Genomic DNA, 17,310 nt, shown 5'->3' on the forward strand with positions numbered 1-17,310 from the left:
CTCTAATCAAATGGTGCCACCACCCACTTTCTCAGGTAGAAACTTGGACCACACCTTTGGACCCTCACTTTCTCTCACTGTCCCTCCTCCTCCTATCAAATCTAAAAGCAGATGCTGTTAGCTCTCTCCCTGATTATAGAATTTAATATTTTCTCTACATCAAGTTCAGCGGTTTTTTTTAGGCCACCATCGTGCCTTCCCTGATTCTGCACAGCAGTTTCCTAAATGGTCCTCCTGAGTTTGCTTTCACTCTTCACCAATCCACTCACTGAACAGAGCAAATAAAATATTTTTAAAATATACATAAGATCACACAACTCAACTGCTTCAAAACTTTCAGTGGGTTGCTGTATCACAGAGAAGACAAAAAGTCTTCCCTCAGTATGAGAGCCTGCATTCTATGATACGTCGTAGCGTGTGAACCACTCTTTAGCCACCCCCACCGTCCTGTCTGTCTACCTCACTTCATTTCTTTCAGCTCCTGGCAGAGGTCGACCTTTTCCTGTCGTTGTTCCTGACAGGAAAATGCACCTTCTCTACTTTCCACATGACCAGCAACTTGACTACCTTTAGGACTCTACTGAAATGTCAGCTTTTCTGAATTGCTCTGCCAGTGCTACCTGAAACAGCATATCTTGTTCTTTTTCATATCTAATATGTTTATTTCCCTTATAGCCATTATTACAGTTTGTAATCTCTTTTCCCTTTACCACTTATTTGTTTGTGGCTTGGATTTACTCATGAAATATCAGATTCCTGGGTGCAGGGGTGTGCGTGTGTGCTTAATCGCTTCAGTTGTGTCCAACTCTGTGTGACCCCATGAACTTTCCTTCCAAGGGGCAAGAGTTTTTTAATTTCATGGCTGCAGTCACCATCTTCTGTGTTTTTGGAGCCCCCCAAAATGGGATGTCTCACTGGTTCCACTCTATCCCCATTTATTTGTCATGAAGTGATGGGACCAGATGTCATGATCTTAGTTTTCTGAATGTTGAGCTTTAAGCCAACTTTTTCACTCTCCTCTTTCACTTTCATCAAGAGGCTCTTTAGTTCTTCTTTACTTTGTGCCATAAGGGTGGTATCATCTATGTACCTGAGGTTATTGATATTTCTCCCGACAATCTTGATTCCAGCTTGTGCTTCTTCCAGCCCAGGGTTTTTCATGATGTACTCTGCATATAAGTTAAATAAGCAGAGTGACCATATACAGCCTTGATGTACTCCTTTCCCGATTTGGAACCAATCTGTTGTTCTATGTCCAGTTACAACTGTTGCTTCTTGACCTGCATACAGATTTCTCAGGAGGAAGGTAAGGTGGTCTGGTATTCCCATCTCTTTCAGAATTTTCCAGTTTATTGTGATCCACACAGTCAAAGGCTTTGGCATAGTCAATAAGGCAGAAGTAGATGTTTTTCTGGAACTCTCTTGCTTTTTCGATGATCCAATGGATGTTGGCAATTTGATCTCTGGTATTTTACATTTGCTTTTAAGAATAATGAAAAGAAAGAGAGTTCAGATACATTGACTCAGTAGATTCTGCCATGATTTCTAATAAAATGACTTCTGCTATGGTGGGAAATTAGGGAGCCCCAGTGGCTCAGTGGTAAAGAAACTACCTGCCAATGAAGGAGATGCAAGTTTGATCCCTGGGTCAACTAGATCCCCTGGAGGAGGAAATGACAACCTGCTCCAGTATTCTTGCCTGGATAATCCCATGGATAGAGGACCCTGGAAGGCTACAGTCTATGTGGTAGCAAAGAATTGGACCTGACTGAACCATCAGAGCAGGCATGCACATGATGGGAGGTTTGAGCTCTATGACTCTCTACCAATTTCCAATTGTTTAAAATGCACGCCAAGCATCTCTGAAATATGGTAGGTAGTAAACATTTCTGAAGATGTGTACCATGCTGCTGCTGCTAAGTCACTTCAGTCGTGTCCGACTCTGTGTGACCCCAGCGATAGCAGCCCACCTGGCTCTGCCGTCCCCGGGACTCTCAAGGCAAGAACACTGGAGTGGGTTGCCATTTCCTTCTCTAATGCATAAAAGTGAAAAGTGAAAGTGAAATCGCTCAGTCGTGTCCGACTCCTAGCGACCCCATGGACCTCAGCTCACCAGGCTCCTCCATCCATGGGATTTTCCAGGCAAGAGTACTGGAGTGGGGTACCATTGCCTTCTCCCGTACCATAGTCTGTGTTAATTACATTTGGGAAATTTCTCACACTTCAAGCAGAATATTTTGACTACTTTTCTTTCAAATACTCACTTCAGTCCCACTGCACTATTTAGAAAATGTTGAAAACTTTCGTTGTCTCTTTCATAGTCATTTCCTCATTCTCTGGCTAGCTTTTAACCTCTGTGCCATTTTGACATGGAGATTAAAAATTTCCTGCACCAATCATAAGATATGTGACCTTTTATGTCCAAAAAGAAAAGGATATAGAAAAAGATGATATCATCTGTGGGGAGAGTCTGTTCAGCTCCAGAAAATATCTCTGTGTGCCTCATTTTTATTATGTAGCTTTGTTCCCAGACCGTTTCTCCCCTGTGTATTTATGTCACGAAGATATTTGATTCAGTTTCATGTATTTGTATGTCTCTTTCATTTCTAACAGGAAACATTAATAAGAAGGAAAGATTAGGAGTGAGATTTTGAGTTTGGTATATGAGAACTAGGACATGTATGGCATGCTTAGTTTGAAATGAAGAAGGTCAGGTGCATTAGATGGTTAGATAATTGAGTGATAGCAGCCTGAAACTTGAATTAATATATCTTCAAGAGAAAAAAGAGCAATAGCATTTTCTGTAGCCTCTCTGCAGCTCATAGCCAGTTGATATTGGCCTTTGCTGGTCAATTTGTTTGTGCAGTTATTTGTTTATGTAGCCAATTACAAATCTGTTGCTTATGCTTTGCAATAACTTTTCTAAATGCATATGATCTTTAATGCATGATCCAGAAACTTCAAACATGTTTTTCTCCATATTTCTTTCTCAAATAGCAGAAGACAGCTGTTGGCTTCATTCAGCGATCACGTTCAACTGCAGTTTTCTGGATCTCGCATGTGATAGGCAAAAACAGCATGAAAATAGGCTCTATTTGGGATTAGGTTTTGTTATCCTATTTGGTGATTAAAACTTCTAGGCCCCTGCGAAAATATTGATTAACCCCTGTGTCCTTCCAGTAAGCCTTCTAAATGCCCTGCAAGCTGATGTCTCCATATGGACTATGCTGTGCGCTGTAAGACTTCTCACATGTCAGCGCTGCTCATCACTCTGTGACCAACCCATGCCGTGTGAATGACTGTAGTATACCTAAAGTGAGGGACCATAAGTTAGAGATTGAAAGTTAGTGTCCTTGCTTGGATTGGCTACAATTCTTTTTGAAAATAAGGCACATATCCCAAAATTAGTTCAGGTTTTTTTTTTTCAGCTTTTTATTTTCTGTTGGAGTATATTTGGTTAACAATATTGTATTAGTTTCAGGCGTACAACCAACTGATTCAGTTACACATACATATACATGTGTCTGTTGTTTTTCAAATTCTTTTCCCAATTATGTTGTTACATAATATTGAACAGAGTTACTGGTGCTATACAGTAGATTCTTGTTGGTTATACATTTTAAATATAGCCATTAGGGACTTTGGAACTGACTTAATTTCAGTTTTTTAATGGTTTAAACAAAATGTGGTTTTACATTTTCAATTACCACATAAGATTGGAGCCAGTTATTATTTTTGGAAATCTTTTTTACCTATTCCTGGTTGTGTGTTGCTGTATAAGAGATTACTTGGACACTCTGTGGCTAAACATAGGAGTCAATAAAATAAAATTAAAATAATAATTTTTATTATCTAATAATCTGGGTCAGGAATTTGGGTGGAACTCATTTCAGTGAGTTTTCTGTTCCAAATGATGTCAATGGCTTTGTTTGTTGATATTCAGCTGACAAACGTACTGTTCGAGGGGATCTAAGAGGTGACCTTTATATACATAGTGCTTTTGCAATGATACCTGAAGCCTGAGCTCAGCAAGGCCTATCCATCAGAAAACCCGTAAGTGGTATCTTCAGGGTAGCACACTTAGGCTTCCTATATGGCAGCTCAGAGATTCTCCAGTGTGGAAAGAGGTGCAGCAGAAGTTGAAGGCATTGCATAACCTAGCCTTGAAATCCTAAAATATCACTTTTGATCTGTTCTATTGGTCAAGCAAATCACCAAGGCCAATCTAAATTTAGGAGAGAAGAATTGGACTCCAGCTCTCAGTTAAGGAGAAAGGGCAAAGAACTTGTGGTTATCCTTACTGCTCCTACTGCTGCTGCTAAGTCACTTCAGTCATGTCCGACTCTGTGTGACCCCATAGACAGCAGCCCACCAGGCTCCCCCATCCCTGGGATTCTCCAGGCAAGAACACTGGAGTGGCTTGCCATTTCCTTCTCCAATGCATGAAAGTGAAAAGTGAAAGTGAAGTCGCTCAGGTTGTCTACTTGAAAGTTACACAGTTGGGTCCGACTCCTAGCGACCCCATGGACTACAGTCTACCAGGCTCCTCCGTCCATGGGATTTTCCAGGCAAGAGTACTGGAGTGGGGTGCCATTGCCTTCTCCGGTGATTATCCTTAATGTCTTACATTTCCTTATTTTGTTTTATTTACAATATATATTGGGTGAGTTCTACCATGTAGTTGTGTGTGCATGATCCATCGTTTCTGACTTTTTGTGACCCCATGGATTGTAGCCTTCCAGGCTCCTCTCTCCCTAGAATTTTCAGGCAAGATTACTGGAGTGGGGTGCCATTTATTCCTCTAGGGGATCTTCCCAACCCAGGGATCAAACCCATGTCTCCTGTGTCTCCTGCATTGGTAGGTGGATTCTTTACCATTGAGCCACTTGGGAAGTTTCTACCATAGTGTAGAACAATTAAGGTGGCAGAATAGTAACATTGGGTCAACTAAAAATTGACCTTCAATATAATTTCTCCTTCATTCATTCATTCATTTATTAATTCATTCAACAAACAATTGACACCCCATCACATGCAGGCCTTGTCCCAGGTGATGAGGAAATGGAGTGGAATCTCTCATTAAATTCTATCAAGGGGATGTAAAGAATTTACAGATACACTCTACTCCAAATAATCATTGGTTGATTTATGCAGTCAATATTTACAGCAGCCCAATAAAGTGGATGTTTATAAGTCATGCTTATAAGTCAAATCAGAAAAATGAAGTTCATAGAAAAATCTTACTGAAGTTTACGCAGCTCGTAATTTTTCAAAAAGTTATGTATATTATGATGGATATCAATCAATTTGATTTTAGTAGCAAATAGATTATTTCCTTTTTATTACAAAATTACATTATTTCTGGAATAACTTAGAAAACGCAGTAAATCAGAAAATGCTATTAAAAGTCACAGATCTGTATTTCTACTGCTTAGATATGTTCAGTGTTATTACTTGAGTATACGCCTGTTTCTGTTCACCATTGTTATGAAACTATCCCCCAAACTTTGTGGCTTAAAATAACAACCATTTATTTGGCTCACTATTGTGTGGGTTGTTAATTTAAGCTGAGCTCCGCTGAGCTCTCCCTCCTGCTCTCTGTTGGTTTTACAAGCTTCTGTGTCCAGCTGTGAGTTAGCTGGCTAACTTTGCTTCTGGGTATTAGCTGGCTGATGGCTGGGAAGCCACAGGTCACTCACATATGGCCTCTCCTGCTTCAGCAGGTTTGCCTGAGCTGGTTAACATGCCAATCACATGATTCAAAAAGAGAGGACAGAGGTGTGCGATGCCTCTTGAGGCAAGGACTGGCATATTAAAACAAAGTAAGTTACAAGACCAGCCCTGGTTAAAGGGAGGGGACATTAACTGTGAAGTTATATTTCAAAGGGCATGGACTCAGAAAAGGGTAAAGAACTGCAGCCACTTTTTTTCAATTAAACTGGAACAACTCTTCCATGTTTCTACCCACCATGCAGGCCTTTTTAAGTAAACAGAAATATGAACATAAAGACACCAAAATTTTTATATGCTCAGACCCTCACTTGTGTCTAACTCTTTGAGACCCCATGGACTGTAGTCCGCCAGGATCCTCTGTCCATGGAATTCTCCAGGAAAGAATACTGGAGTGGTTTGCCATGCCCTCCTCCAGGGTACCTTCCCAACCAAGGAATCTAACCAGTGTCTCTTTATTTCTCTGGCATCAAAAGGCAGATTCTTTACTACTAGTGCCATTTGGGAAGAATAGTTATTAATGCCCTGCTCTCTGCTCACTCAATCATATCCAACTCTTTTGTGACCCCATGGTCTATAGCCTGCCAGACTCCTCTGTACATGGAATTTCCCAGGCAGGAATACTGGAGTACATTGCCATTTCCTTCTCCATGAAAATACCCTAGGTGCCCCCAAAGGCCTCTTCTCCAATTGTGTTTTAAAACATGCCACCCCAGATTACAACAAGGCATGAGAGACAAAAGTCAAAGGGTGTTTCCCTAGCTCTGAGGTGAAGTGAAAGTCACTCAGTCATGTCCAACTCTTTGTGACCCTATTGACTGTAGCCCACCACGCTCCTCTGTCCAGGCAAGAATATTGGAGTAGATTGTCATTCCCTTCTCCAGGAAATCTTCCTGACCTAGGGATCAAGCTCAGGTCTCCTGCACTGCAGGCAGCCTCTTTACTGTCTGAGCCATCATGGCATAGGGAGCTCTGAGGTGCATTGCTCTATATTACAGATATACTCTCAACAATGGCTTGGGTTAAAACCTAGTGCTACTATTCTTGTGTCTGACAATAATCTGAGGACAAACTGGTTTTCTAAAGGGTTTCTGTAGACTGCGCCCTCTGTCTACAATAAATATTTCTTTTTTTTTTTTTTATTTTATTTTATTTTTAAACTTTACATAATTGTATTAGTTTTGCCAAATATCAAAATGAATCCGCCACAGGCATACATGTGTTCCCCATCCTGAACCCTCCTCCCTCCTCCCTCCCCACACCATCCCTCTGGGTCGTCCCAGTGCACCAGCCCCAAGCATCCAGTATCACGCATCGAACCTGGACTGGCAACTCGTTTCTTATATGATATTCTACATGTTTCAATGTCACTCTCCCAAATCTTCCCACCCTCTCCCTCTCCCACGGAGTCCATAAGACTGATCTATACATCAGTGTCTCTTTTGCTGTCTCGTACACCAGGTTATTGTTACCATCTTTCTAAATTCCATATATATGCGTTAGTATACTGTATTTATGTTTTTCCTTCTGGCTTACTTCACTCTGTATAATAGGCTCCAGTTTCATCCACCTCATTAGAACTGATTCAAATGTATTCTTTTTAATGGCTGAGTAATACTCCATTGTGTATATGTACCACTGCTTTCTTATCCATTCATCTGCTGATGGACATCTAGGTTGCTTCCATGTCCTGGCTATTATAAACAGTGCTGCAATGAACATTGGGGTACACGTGTCTCTTTCCCTTCTGGTTTCCTCAGTGTGTATGCCCAGCAGTGGGATTGCTGGATCATAAGGCAGTTCTATTTCCAGTTTTTTAAGGAATCTCCACACTGTTCTCCATAGTGGCTGTACTAGTTTGCATTCCCACCAACAGTGTAAGAGGGTTCCCTTTTCTCCACACCCTCTCCAGCATTTATTATTTGTAGACTTTTGGATCGCAGCCATTCTGACTGGCGTGAAATGGTACCTCATAGTGGTTTTGATTTGCATTTCTCTGATAATGAGTGGTGTTGAGCATCTTTTCATGTGTTTGTTAGCCATCTGTATGTCTTCTTTGGAGAAATGTCTATTTAGTTCTTTGGCCCATTTTTTGATTGGGTCATTTATTTTTCTGGAGTTGAGCTGTAGGAGTTGCTTGTATATTTTTGAGATTAGTTGTTTGTCAGTTGCTTCATTTGCTATTATTTTCTCCCATTCTGAAGGCTGTCTTTTCACCTTGCTAATAGTTTCCTTTGATGTGCAGAAGCTTTTAAGGTTAATTAGGTCCCATTTGTTTATTTTTGCTTTTATTTCCAATATTCTGGGAGGTGGGTCATAGAGGATCCTGCTGTGATGTATGTCAGAGAGTGTTTTGCCTATGTTCTCCTCTAGGAGTTTTATAGTTTCTGGTCTTACGTTTAGATCTTTAATCCATTTTGAGTTTATTTTTGTGTATGGTGTTAGAAAGTGGTCTAGTTTCATTCTTTTACAAGTGGTTGACCAGATTTCCCAGCACCACTTGTTAAAGAGATTGTCTTTAATCCATTGTATATTCTTGCCTCCTTTGTCAAAGATAAGGTGTCCATATGTGCGTGGATTTATCTCTGGGCTTTCTATTTTATTCCATTGATCAATATTTCTGTCTTTGTGCCAGTACCATACTGTCTTGATAACTGTGGCTTTGTAGTAGAGCCTGAAGTCAGGTAGGTTGATTCCTCCAGTTCCATTCTTCTTTCTCAAGATCGCTTTGGCTATTCGAGGTTTTTTGTATTTCCATACAAATTGTGAAATTATTTGTTCTAGCTCTGTGAAGAATACTGTTGGTAGCTTGATAGGGATTGCGTTGAATCTATAAATTGCTTTGGGTAGTATACTCATTTTCACTATATTGATTCTTCCAATCCACGAACATGGTATATTTCTCCATCTATTAGTGTCCTCTTTGATTTCTTTCACCAGTGTTTTATAGTTTTCTATATATAGGTCTTTAGTTTCTTTAGGTAGATATATTCCTAAGTATTTTATTCTTTCCGTTGCAATGGTGAATGGAATTGTTTCCTTAATTTCCCTCTCTGTTTTCTCATTATTAGTGTATAGGAATGCAATCAGAATCCAACAACACATTAAAAAGATCATACACCATGATCAAGTGGGCTTTATCCCAGGGATGCAAGGATTCTTCAATATCCGCAAATCAATCAATGTAATACACCACATTAACAAATTGAAAAATAAAAACCATATGATTATCTCAATAGATGCAGAGAAAGCCTTTGACAAAATTCAACATCCATTTATGATAAAAACTCTCCAGAAAGCAGGAATAGAAGGAACATACCTCAACATAATAAAATCTATATATGACAAACCCACAGCAAACATTATCCTCAGTGGTGAAAAATTGAAAGCATTTCCTCTAAAGTCAGGAACAAGACAAGGGTGCCCACTTTCACCATTACTATTCAACATAGTTTTGGAAGTTTTGGCCACAGCAATCAGAGCAGAAAAAGAAATAAAAGGAATCCAAATTGGAAAAGAAGAAGTAAAACTCTCACTATTTGCAGATTACATGATCCTCTACATAGAAAACCCTAAAGATTCCACTAGAAAATTACTAGAAATAATCAATGACTATAGTAAAGTTGCAGGATATAAAATCAACACACAGAAATCCCTTGCATTCCTATACAATAAATATTTCCATCCATCTTGTGAAGCTGAGCATCAAAGAATTGATGCTTTTTAACTGTGGTGTTGGAGGAGACTCTTGAGAGTTCCTTGGACTGCAAGGAGATCCAATGAGTCAATCCTAAAGGAAATCAGTCCTGAATATTCATTAGAAGGACTGATGCTGAAGCTGAATCTCCAATCCCTTGGCCACCTGATGTGAAGAACTGACTCATTTGAAAAGACCCTCATGCTGGGAAAGATTGAAGGCAGGAGGAGAAGGAAACGACAGAGATGAGATGGTTGGATGGCATCATTGACTCAATGGACATGAGTTTGAGTGAACTGTGGGAGCTGGTGATGGAGAGGGAGGACTGGCGTGCTACAGTCCATGGGGTCGCAAAGAGTTGGAGATGACTGAGCTACTGAACTGAACTTGCTATCTACATGGCTGCTCCTTATTTTTCTTTGTAATTGCCATATCCTTAGTGGCTCAGTTATGAGTTTAATTGTATTCCCCAGAAAGTTATGTTAAAATCCTAACTTCTGTTACCATGAGTGTGACCTCATTTGGAAATAGATTTTTTACAGATGTACACACAAGTTAAAAATGAGATCTTTAGAGTGGGCCTTGGTTCAACTGGATTGATGTCTTTATAAGAAGGGGAAATTTAGACACAAAGACCAACATGCACAGAAGAATGATGGAAGAGAATGTAGGGATATTCGGGAGAAGATAATGGAGTATGACAATGAAGCATTGCACCAGCAAGCCAGAAATTCCAAGAATTGCCAGGAAGCACAAGAAGCTAAAAGAGGTAAGATACAATTCCTCTGTACATCCTTCAGAGTGAACATGGCCCTGCCAACATATTGATTTCAGACTTCTAGCCCCTAGAGCTGTGAGGAAATACACTTTGGTTAAGTCACCTGCTCTATGACTACGGTACAGCAGCTCTAGAAAACTGATCCAGGGCCTCAGATCCTCATGCTTACTAACCCTCTTTCACTTTGCATTATCTTTTATTGAGCATTTTTTTCCTTCAAGCCCTTATTACATGAGACATCTTCACATACATGTGCCTGATTTTGTGTTTGCCATTTCTTTTTTCTGTAGTCAAAGCCTGTGTCTTCCATATTCACTCTTATAGCCCCTGACTGATGTATGAGCAGCAGTCAATGCATTATTTGCTGTGAACATAAATGAAGATATCGGGCTGGGGAAGTCAAGGAAACAATACCTCCAAGTGGAGAATCAGGATAAAGAATGTCAAATGCTGACATGGAATCAGAGGCAAAAGAGGCCATTGGATTTTGTAATCTTGTGGAAGCAGTTGGTAACCTTTGAGCAAGCAGTTTCAGGAAAGTGGGCGTGGCAGAAGCCATACTCTACCCAACTAAACACTGAGTTGGCAGTGAAGAATCACAGGACACAGGTGTAGTATGCCCTTTCAAGAAAGCTGCCAGTGAGAAAGGGAAAAATAACAGAGCAGAGGCTTGAATTTTCTTTGGATCTTTATCTAAATAAAATGGCAAGAGAATATCCAAATATGGAAGGAGATTTGTAGTTTAGTAAGAATAGTAGGAACTTCTCAGGGTTCTAGATTTGAGGAGAAAGTATTAAGTGGAAGAAAAGAAGGGGTTGTTATGAAGCAAGGTCTTAAAACATGTAGGAGAGATCAAAATCAGTAATAAAGAGTAGATGGCTTTGCCATATCTCTTACTCGGGAATAAGAATAAATCAAGATAATGATGAAAACAGACAAAGTGCCATAGAATGTCATACTTAGTGGCTCGCATGTGGTTTTGTGCTTGCTTTTGGAGCATATTTTATCTCCTTTACTTGATTATAAACATTTTCAGATACAGAATTTCCTCTATACATACAAATCAGTGTAAAGAGGATATTTTAAGTGAAATACTCTTATAATAAGTCATATGTAGTTTATATTTCCCAGGAAGACTTTTGTTCTCAAGTTTATGCTCAATTTTAAACCTGTTAGATATTTTATTCCTGGAGAGGGATAGAAAAGTTATTTTCACTAAGTTAGTTTCTATTAACAGACCTGCTATTGATTGAGTGCCTATTTATGCCAGTCCTGGTCCTAAGGTTTTTAAATCATTTGTCCCTGGAAGTAATACAAATAGATATAGTTTGTATTTTTATAGAGATGGCGAAATTGAGGTTTAGAGAGATTACTTGTCTAAAAACCACAAAGAGATAGTAGAATTTACAAGGGCCTCTCAGCAGAGCTTCAGGCCTTAACCTCTGCATCATTGCAAAAGTAGATACACAAAACAGTTGCCCTAAAGGTAATTCTAGCTGTTTGTTAAGGTGTATTTCTCAAGTTTAATTATCTCTTAAAAATACTGTTTACTCTAAGAGCAGTAATAATAAGTCATGTTTCTACTGACTTTCAAACAAGTTGATTATTGGCTTTGAGGTTCGTTCCACACTTTGCTATCTGTACTCCTGACAATTTCCTATTTCATTAACATTTTAAAAATAAGGAACCTAAAATTTAACATAATTAAAACAAAATGATTAACAAAAGATAGTCTAAGCAATAAAATCTCCAATTTCTTTGTCTCTGGTATCTCTTCCAAAGAAATGCTTGGCAATACTGAATCTCTTTTAAAATAAATATTGATGTGTCCATTTGAAAACTAATAAAACCTAATGCCTTCCTCAGTTGGTGGCAATAAAAATGAAGTGTGCATTGTTCAAGGTGGCCTTAATAGCTGACACTGAGACTGAGTCAGATTTTATAAGCATTTTGAATTATATTACTCAGCAATTATTGTTAGCGTGGGCATTGGTATGTGCAATTATCTAATGCTTTAAATTATCTAAATCAATATGTAGGTAGTAAAAGCTTAGACTTATAACTTTAAAATGATTCACGTGAACTCGTTTAACACAATGTTAATGTGTCTGTCCTCTTTAGCCTATATTTATACATTCTAAACCAGGTTAATTTAAAAGTTTAAGGTACCAGCTGCTGTAACATTATAAACTGAATGTTACCGTTAAAGGAAAATAAGTAATGCTGTAGACAAGAAAATGTGCTTGCTTCCCACTGCTGTCCCTAACACTGTTTTTCCTTCAGGAATTGCAAGTCTTCAAACAGTTGCAGAGAGAAACTCTACTCAGTCACTAGATAGTTAATTCGACTTCCCAGGTGGCACAGTGGTTAAGAATTCTGCCAAGGCAGAAGACACGGGTTCTATCTCTGGGTCAGGAATATTCCCTGGAATAGGAAATGTCTACCCACTCCAGTATTCTTGCCTGGAGAATTCCATGGACAGAGGAGCCTGGCAGGCTGCAGTCCATGGGGTTGCAAAGAGTCAGACTTGGCTGGGTATGAGCATGAGATAGTTAATTCACTGATTCTTTTCACATATTCCAAATTTGATCACTTTTTAATTCTTATACTTTTCTGCAGGCATACAAAGATTTTGCATACTTCATCGAAAATATTCCATATTCTGCTTTTAAGAAATATTTTTTGCATGGGTTTATAGTAGCACATTGAGGTCAATTAACATTGGGATTACACTTGTATCAAAGAAGTGACAGCTAATATTCGATTTAACAACTGTTAAGTGGAGAAGGCAATGGCAACCCACTCCAGTACTCTTGCCTGGAAAATCCCATGGACAGAAGGGCCTGGTGGGCTGCAGTCCATGGGGTCCCTAGGAGTCGGACACGACTGAGCGACTTCACTTTATTTTTTCACTTTCATGCATTGGAGAAGGAAATGGCAACCCACTCCAGTGTTCTTGCCTGGAGAATCCCAGGGACTGGGGAGCCTGGTGGGCTGCTGTCTATGGGGTTGCACAGAGTCGGACACGACTGAAGCGACTTAGCAGCAGCAGCAGCAGCAAGTGGTACTAGCGAGCAGATTTTGAACTTAGGCCGAGAAGGATCTGTATGTGCAACTATGAATTTTATCACATACAATGAAGTAAAATGACTTGGGTAATGAAGAAACAGCTCTAGGTTTAAATGTTTATACATTGAAATCTTAATATGCATTCAGTACTAAAAAGGTCATTTCTGCATCACCTCATATTGTCCATATGTGAAACTCGCTTCGTGATCAACAGGAGTTCCAGGTTTATTCACACTGACTACTGACCTGCAGAGGGTAAATAGCTCTGTAAAGCATGTCTGGATTGAGAAGGACATTGAGAGGTTATCTTCCGTGTCTCTGCTTTCCAGCAAGGCCACACTTAAATCATCGGAATAACATGGACATCCTTTTATTAAAGCTTTTCAGCAAGAATATTTCTTAGCTCTCCTTATTTAACCATGTAATATTTAACATCTCTCATCATCATCTTTCATTTTAATATATTCCTCCACTCTCCTTGGTTCAATTTTGTATTAAAAAATCCATTTCCTAATTTTCCTTTCTACAGGAGAATATATCTATTATCTACATGTGATTTTTCTTCCCCCTCTTACATCTTTCAACAGGATCAGGAGCCAGCTGAAATTAGAATTTAATTCTGCTTTCTTTAAACATTTTTTGAACCAAGCATTCCTTTTGTTCCAATTATTTCTTTCTGTAACGTTTCTCACACCCTTCTAGATGTTCAGAAAAGCTTTTATACCTGTCAAATCTTTTTTTAAATTTTGTTTCTAATGAACTTGCATGTGCGGACATTACTCCACCTTTTTCTTTTCTTTTTTCTTGGTCTTGCCACTCAGCTTGTGGGATGTCAGTTCCCCAGCAAGGGCTTGAACCCATGCTCCTGCCGTGGGAGCATGGGGTCTTAATGGCTGGACGGCCAGGGAAGTCCCATTCCACCTTTTTCATGCCAGTATCGTCAGTTCTTTCCTGTCTTTGCCTGCCCAGTAGGCACATGGAGCAAAACTCCAACTCTGCACTTATCCCTGTTCAACGGCTTCAGGCCTAATACTAGACTGTTGATTGAGTTCTGTAAAAAGTCTTGGTTTCCAACAGCACAAAGACCCTCAACATTGCTTGGAAATTCTGTCCTTTCCCGAGTTCATTCTCTCCTGTTTTCTAAGGTAATTATTTCAAACCTTCTCGACTCTTTAAAAATCACCTTTGCTAATACCGCTCTCCTTGCTATGGATGAGTGACCTTGGCTTCTACTTCACAGAGGGAATAAAATCCTCACAAATCCTTTGAACTTGCTGTATCCCTCCTCCACAACCCTCTCCCCACCTCCACACACACATAAAAGCTTCCCCCTCTCCCCTGCCCCTCTTGTTAGCTAGAAGCTGTTTTTGTCTAAGACATCTGCATCTCATTGCCTCCCACAAGATAAAGTTTCTCTCAATTGTGTGTTTCTTCAATCTCTGTTAGTGCCATCCTGTCACTACTTAATCATGTTCAAGTTTTTCCATTTAATCAAAAGAACAATAATAAATCTCTTCAACCCATCTCCAGATCTGCCTCCTTTCCTTCACTTGAAAGTGAAAGGAAAGTGATGTCGCTCAGTCGTGTCCGACTCTTTGTGATCCCATGGACTGTAATGTACCAGGCTCCTCCGTTCATGGGATTTTCCAGGCAAGAACACTGGAGTGGTTGGCCATTTCCTTCTCCAGGAGGTCTTCCCAACCCAGGGATTGAACCTGGGTCTCCCACATTCTAGACAGATGCTTTACCATCTGATGGTCAAGCATAAGAGTTACTTACACTTGCTGTCTTTATTTCTCATCTGTCATTCATCAGCCAACTTGTATTGCTTGCCTTCATCTCCAGTTGAACCACTTTTCTTACACATCACTAATAATTTGCTTGTGTGAAAATACAGTGAATATGTTCACTTGATGTTTTATTTGATTTCTCAAAACATTTCACATGTGGAGATTGTCCACATTTAAGAAATCTCAACCTCTGTCATCCCCTTCTCCTCCTGCCCTCAAACTTCCTCAGCATCAGGGTCTTATCCAATGACTTGTCTCTTCACATCAGTTGGCCAAAATATTGGAGCTTCAGCTTCAAAATCAGTCAATAATGCAGCACGTTACCTAAGGTATTTATTGCTTTGTTTTGATTCATGGAGTTTCTTATAGAAAACTTAAACATATATGTGCTCAGTGACAATGCAGATATAATAAAACATTGCGTGATTTACACTCTAATCTTAAATGTATGTAGGCGTCCTGATATATACATATACATAGAATAATAAAAATTTTGAATCGGATTTTGCTGTGACTTTCTTAAGAATAATATTTATTTATCAGGATAGCTGAAATAAAAGGATTAGTTTACCCACATTTGAGTTCAATCTACTATTGGTGTGTTTTTCTTACTGAAGCAGGCCAATGTTTAAAATTCCAAGTATTATATAGGTAACTTATTTTAATTCCATGGAAGAAGAGTAATTGAATTAGTCTAAAAGAGTTATGCCAAAGAATGTTCAAACTACCACACAATTGCACTCATCTCACAGGCTAGTAAAGTAATGCTCAAAATTCTCCAAGTCAGGCTTCAACAGTACATGAACTGTAAAATTCCAGATTTTCAAGTTGGATTTAGGAAAGGCAGAGGAACCAGAGATCAAATTGCCAACACCCAGTGGATCATTGAAAAAGCAAGAGAGTTCCAGAAAAACATCTATTTCTGCTTTAATGACTATGCCAAAGCTTTTGGCTGTGTGGATCACAACAAACTGTGGAAAATTCTTAAAGAGACTGGAATACAGATCACCTGACCTGCCTCTTCAGAAATCTGTATGCAGGTCAAGAAGCAACAGTTAGAACCAAACATGTAACAAGAGACCGGTTCCAAGTAGGGAAAGGGGTACGTCAAAGCTATATATTGTCACCCTGCTTATTTAACTTATATGCAGAGTACATTATGAGAAATGCTGGGCTCGATGAAGCACAAGCTGGAATCAAGATTTCTGGAAGCAATATCAATAACCTCAGGTACATAGATGATACTACCCTTATGGCAGAAAGTGAAGAAGTAAAAAACCTCTTGATGAAAGTGAAAGAGGAGAGTGAAAAAGTTTGATTAAAATCAACATTCAGAAAACTAAGATCATGGCATCTGGTCCCATCATTTCATGGCAAATAGATGGGGAAACAATGAAAACAGTGAGAGAATTAATTGTTTTGGGGCTCCAAAATCACTGCAGTTGGCACCTGCAGCCATGAAATTAAAAGACGCTTGCTCCTTACAAAAAAAGCTATAACCAACCTAGACAGCATATTAAAAACCAGAGATATTACTTTGTCAACAAAAGTCTGTCTAGTCAAAGCTATGGTTTTTCCAGTAGTCATGTATGGATGTGACATTTGGACTATAAAGAAAGCTGAGTGCCAAAGAATTGATGCTTTTGAACTGTGGTGTTGGAGAAGACTCTTGAGAGTCCCTTGGACAGCAAGGAGATCCGACCAGTCCATCCTAAAGGAAATCAGTCCTGACTATTCATCGGAAGGACTGATGCTGAAACTCCAATATTTTGGCCACCTGATGTGAAGAACTGACTCCTTAGAGAAGATTGAAGATACTGGGAAAGATTAAAGGTAAGAGGAGAAAGGGATGACAGGATGAGATGGTTGGATTGCATCACCAACTGGATGGAGATGAGTTTGAGTAAGCTCCAAGGAGTTGGTGATGGCCAGGGAGGCCTGGCGTGCTGCAGTCCATGGGGTTGCAAAGAGTTGGACACGATTGAGTGACGGAACTGAACTGATGAGCTTTTAGGGAGTGCCACTCACGTCCCTAGCATATATTGACTTTTATGACATGATCAAGGCAGGCTTTGATATTCTGGCCTTCTAGTGGGGATCTGGAGCTGCCGGGGCTCTCCTGAGGATGTTTCTCTTTGCCGCTCCTCTGGATGATCTTATTTTCATCCGTTATGGGTGTTTATAGCCAAAAAACTAAAAACTTTCAAATAGGAGAAATACTTAATGATGATGAAAACTACAATATC

This window comes from Bos indicus, chromosome 1 (genome assembly GCF_029378745.1).
Source record: "Bos indicus isolate NIAB-ARS_2022 breed Sahiwal x Tharparkar chromosome 1, NIAB-ARS_B.indTharparkar_mat_pri_1.0, whole genome shotgun sequence".
NCBI lineage: Eukaryota > Metazoa > Chordata > Mammalia > Artiodactyla > Bovidae > Bos > Bos indicus.